This window comes from Gracilinanus agilis, chromosome 2 (genome assembly GCF_016433145.1).
Source record: "Gracilinanus agilis isolate LMUSP501 chromosome 2, AgileGrace, whole genome shotgun sequence".
Classification (NCBI taxonomy): Eukaryota; Metazoa; Chordata; class Mammalia; order Didelphimorphia; family Didelphidae; genus Gracilinanus; species Gracilinanus agilis.
Window position 1 is genome coordinate 464,026,290 of NC_058131.1, and position 6,000 is coordinate 464,032,289.

Here is a 6,000-nt window from a genome sequence, read left to right on the forward strand (position 1 = left end):
AGAATCAGATGAGATAATTTCTGTACAAAGGGCTCAGCACAGTGCCTGACACATTCAGTTAGGGGTGCTTAATGCATGCTTATATGAGGATCAAAGGAGAAAATATTTGTAAGAAGGGTTCCCTTTCCAGTCTCTCCCAGTTTAGGGTGAACTTGACTGCCATGGCCAATTTCGAATTGTACCTCAAGCTCCCGGAGGCTTCTTAGAATTAATGCTATTTCATACGTTTGTATCTTCTTTCAATCTATTATCTGGGAGGAGAAAACCCTTAACAGGAAGTTATTTTAGGTTCAATTCTAAACTATGGAGTATTTGCTAGTTTTCAGATGATGCTATTTGTAAAGTTCAAAGACAAGAGCTCATAGTAATTGATTTTTTTAAAGTTTAAAAAATTTCCCATAATAATTTAAGAGGAGAAACTTTACATAAGGGCAAGATAATTCAAGAAAATCAGCATAGTATGGTAAAAAGTGCTGGATCTGGAGTCAGAGGAATTGGACTCAAATCCCACCTTTCTGCCACTTATTTCCTGTACTTTCAGTTACTTCTATATATATAGTGTGTCTGAAGGAGAAGTATTCTGTTGGGTAAATAAACTTCTATTTAAAAGTCTACTGAAAAATGACTTGATTTCTTCCACATGAGGCTGGGACTTGACATCAGGGTGTAGCAATCTGTTTCTTCAGGTTGTTCTTGTTTAATTGTTTTAGTCATGTCTGACTTCATGATGCCATGTGGACTTTTGCTTGTTTGTTTGTTTTGACAAAGATACTGGAGTGGTTTGCCTTTTCCTTCTCAGCTCATTTTACAGATATGTAAACAGAGGCAAACAGAGTTAAGTGACTTGCCCAGGGTCACATAGCTAGCAAGTGTCTGAGGCTGGGTTTGAACTCAGGTCTTCCTGACTCCAGGTCTGGTACTCTATCCATTGTGCCACCTAGCTGCACAGTTTTTCCAGTAGATGCTCATAATTCCTCTCCTTCAAGGGAGGGCATGAAGCCCTGATATAAACCAACCCTGAACAGTGGAGAAGAGGTTGTATAGACACAGGTTTTCATGTTCTTGGCATGTGGAAAACCTTAGATGACCTCCACTGGGATAGTTTGTGGTGAGTTTTATAGAGCTAATCCATTTTGTTAGATAGATGATTTATTAATCACTATGTGCCAAGTACTTTTAAGTGCTGGGTATATAAATACAACCAAGCAAGGAACTTAAATTCTAATGGAGGAAAAAAAAACCCAACACATAAATGGAAAGAAGAAAGGCAAGTCACTTGAGGAGAGAATGGGAAAAGGTGAAGAGACTTGGACCTTAGCAAGATGAGGCAAAAAATTCACCTGCCAGAACTGGGGGTTCCAAGGATGGGTACAAGTTTCCAGTAGGATGGTTATATCAGACTAGTTTTTTAGATTTATGTATTAATAAACTCCTTGAGGGCATGGGCTATTTCCCTTTTGTTTTTGATTTGCCCACAGCTAGTGGCAAATGCCCACAGCTTAAAAATAATTTTTTCAATTAAGTGTAAAAACTTTTAACATTTTTTTTTTATTTTGAGTTCCAAATTCTCTCCTCTCCTCTCATTTAAAAGGCAGGCAACACTTATTAAATCTTTCTGATTGATTAGCTGGATATTCCAAGAGTCATTATCATTATTGGATTGGCTATTTCTTACAGGCCCTCCTGTGCCAGGTTTTAGTTGGTGTTCTTGAATTTCTTGGGCAGAGGAAAATTATCTGGTAATCATTCTTCCAATGATAAGCCTCTCCAAACTGTAACTGAAGTTTTTTCAACTTGACAGGACTTTCCAAAGTATGCTCTCCACTGATGTAGTCTTTACGATTCCCAGTCAACTTTGTAGAACATTGAGGAATCAGGATTGAAATTTATTAGAGGAACAGGTTCATATAAAACTCCAAATTTGATGGCCTCCTAGGTACAATAAATGTACTGAGGCTTCTGTTTATTTTTGTTTGCTCTAGATTCAACAATTAGGGCATTCCTAAGTGTAGCAGTTAAAAGGTAAACCTCTCTTTCAGGATATATTAAAACCTCTTTAGGTAATTAATTCTGCTTGTATTGAAATAAAGTAAAGATCTGCTTATAATAAAGCTGTCTACATCTAATGTATCATTGTTTTCCTTACAGAGGTGGTATAATAAATAGTGTTGTGGTCTGAAACTGGAGAGTGCTGGGCCTGGAATTGGGAAGCTTCATCCTCTTGAGTTAAAATCTGAGCTCAGAAATTTTCTAGCTACGTGATCCCAGCAAGTCATTTCACCCTGTTTCCCTCAGTTTTCTCATCTTTAAAATGATCTGGAGAAAGAAATGGCAAACTACTCCAGGATCTTTGCCAAGAAAACCTCAGATGGGGTCACAAAGAGTCAGACATAATTGAAATAACTGAACAAGATGGCACAGGAATCAAGAAAACCTCAGTTCAAATCCAGCATGAGATACTAGCTGTGTGATCCTGGTAAATCATCTAATCTCTTTACTTCAATTTCCTCAGCTCTAAAATGGGGATAATAACAGCACCTACCTCACAGGGTTGTTTTAAGAGGAATTTAGGCAAGTAAGTAGAAAAGATTGACTTCTTGATTACTAAAATTGTAAGAGGCCTTAAAAGTTCTGTTGTTTCTCTGTCTCTTGGATCTTCTTTAGTGCTCCCAGGGTGGGTTGATGATATAGTCCGTCTCTTGGACTGTGTTCTGGTCTTTATTCAGAAAGGGCCCCTGGTCCCCTGTAGCTGCAAGTGCTAATGCTTATCTTTGTCTTAGTAGTATAAATAGGTTATCTGCTCCTCTGTGACTGACCCCACCCTGAAATTGTGACCCAGTTATGTACATACCATAAGTATAAATAATTATGAGTAACAAAATCATTAGTCAATCAATACTAGCTGTACCCAGTGCTGGCAAAGAGTCTTCTGTAATCACTTTGACCAGTTGTCTGACAGCTTTACCATCTCTAGACGGAGAGTTCCTGAAGTTGCATGTGTGGGCTCTGGATAAATTTGCATCTCGGTGCCACAGATTTTTCTTACTGACCTCTTGAGTTTTCTTAGGCTGGAAAAATGTGTTACCCTGACCTTTTGTTGGCTCTGCTACCCCAAAATTATATTTGGGGTGCTATTTTAAAGTTATTTGGAAGGGAATGTTGGGAGAGTTCAGTTAGGTGGCTGTCCCTAATCCACCATCTTGATGCTGCCCCATCCCTATTCTCATTTTTCAATTCCATCTACTATACAATGATTTTTTCATTAGAATTTAGCATAATCCATTCTTTCATGATTTCAATCAGTTATTCTTATAGCCTGACCTAAAGGCATAGCATTTTTATATTTTCTTAACAAATGGGTTCAAAACTCACTGAGAATTTTCATTGGAAGTTTTTTAAACAAGTCTTTCCATATTTTTAATTAATTAACTAATTAATTAATTAATTAAGACTATTTTCCCATGGTTACATGATTCATATTCTTTCCTTCCCCCATCCCTGAGCTGATGAATAATTCTACTCAGTTTTACATGCATCATTTTCAAAATCCATTTCCATATTATTAATATTTTCAATAGAGTAATAATTTAAATTCAAAATTCCCCGTCTTATACCCATCAAACCATGTGATTAATTATGTTTTTTTTCTGTGGTTCTACTCCCACAGTTCTTTCTCTGGATATTGATAATGTTCTTTCTCATAAATTCTTCTGGATTGTCCTGTATCATTGCATTACTGCTAATAGAAAAGTCCATTACATTCGATTGTACCACAGTGTATCAGTTCTCCTGGTTCTATTCCTTTCATTCTATGTCAATTCCTGGAGCTCTTTCCACTTCACATGGAATTATTCCAGTTCATTATTCCTTTCAGCACAATAGTATTCCATCACCATCAAATACCACAATTTGTTCAGACATTCCCCAATTGATGAACACTCTCATTTTCCGATTTTTTTGCCACTACAAAGAGTGTGGCTATAACTTTCCATATTTTCAAAGTATATAGATATGAAAATTGTTATAGGTGACACAGTGATTTTTGGTGTTAAAGAAATGTATAATGGACCTTTTTTCAAACACTCATTTTTAAAATGGCCTGCTCCCAGCATAAGTTTCCATCAAAAGGTGTTACTTTCTTAATCACTTTTAGAATGCCATCTGTGATAGTCAAAATTTATAGAAACTAACATAAACATAAAATACAATCCATTTTCCAGTGGATTAGTGGTCAAAGGGTATGAGCATATAGATCTCATAAGAATAAAGAAAACTTTAAAACCCTCTGAAAAATTACTCCAGATTACCAGAAATAAGAGAAATGGGGGCATCCAGGTAGCACAGTGGAGAGAGCACCAGGCTTGGAGTTGTATTCAAAATCTGGCCTCAGTTGCTTCCTTCCTGCGATATACCCTTGGCAAGTCACTTAACCTCAATTGCCTAGACTTTGTTGATCTTCTGTCTTTGAAATGATATAGAGGCAGAATGTAAGGGGAGAGAGAGAGAGAGAGAGAGAGAGAGAGAGAGAGAGAGAGAGAGAGAGAGAGAGAGAGAGATCAAAACAACACTTTTTTCCTTATACCCATAGAATTGGTCAAGCCTTCACCCCTTCACCTTAGATTCCCTTTTCTCCCACTGAAGCCTCACTTGTTTTTTTTATTTTTTATTTTTAGAACCCTTTATTTTTCCTAATAATCTGAAATATATAAAGGAGTTCTTTGAGTCCTTTAACTTTGCCATCCAGGGAAGAGTTTGGCTCACATTGGAACACAAATAATAGTCACCCAGCTGGGGTAGAAAAACAAACATTGCATATCGGATGGAAGCTACTGCACAATTTCCCTCACACTCTCTGTAATGATGGAGAAACTCTGTTTCTTTCGAACTACTTCTGTTAATACTCCGCAGTTAAATACCTGCTTATAACTGCTCCCAAAAAGGGATGGCTAGATAGTGCAGTGGATTGAGAGTCAGGCCTAGAGACTAGAGATCCTGAGTTCAAATCTGCCCTCACTTATCAAATATGTCTTAGCTGTGTGACCCTGGACAAGTAAGTAACCCCCATTGCCTTGCCCTTACTGCTCTTTTGCCTTAGAACCAATATACAATATTGATGCTAAGATGGAACATAAGAGTTAAAAAAAAATAACTGTTCTCAAGACAACATACTTGACATAGAAGGAGAGAGTTTGGGAGCCTCGTAGAAGCAGTGGATGTACTTAGGAAGAGTGCATGATTAGCTATGTGGTTGAGAAACGTGAACAGGGGCAATTTATGCCTCTTTGTGGGATGAGATTCAGTGTGTTATTCTCAGAGAAATGTTTGGCTTGTAACCCCAATTTTCAGGACCTCATTTAGACTTAGCCTAAGAATAAAACTGTCCTCCCCCAATCCCCCACAATCCCATCAAATTTTTCTGCCAAAATCTTGAGTAGAAAGTTTATCGGGTCTGCCTTCATCCTGTACTGAGCACAGGTACCATGGAAGGACCCAGTTGGTTGTGTAAGGCCTGGGCACTAAAATCTTTTAGCTGGCCACGGTTTGGTTCATTTGACTTTAAAGTTCCAAAAGAACTAAAACTAGCCATTGGCAATAAGAATTCCAAAGAATATTGCTATTAGCTTCTTTGGGTGCATCTCCTTGGCAGTTCAACCAAACCCATTACTTCTGAAAACAGTTTGGTTGAATCTGAAAAACCTGGCACACTGTCTTCCCAGCCTGACAGCTGTGAGGTTGTTCCTTGATCCAGAACATCCTGACTTGACTTCTTTGGCATTGTCCCCTCCCATGCTCCTCTCACCACCCAGCCCACCTTTGGTACCATTTCTCTACCCCCTTTACTGTCTAAGCAACCTCAGCCTTGCCCTACCCAGTCTTTGCATCCTTTCTCAGACCCTACCTCTGTGTAAATGGAATTAGCTTGAGCCCATTCATAGTCAAAAGTCTACCCATCCTAGGCATAGAAATGATGTAATCCTCACCTTCCTTAGTGGGGAGGGA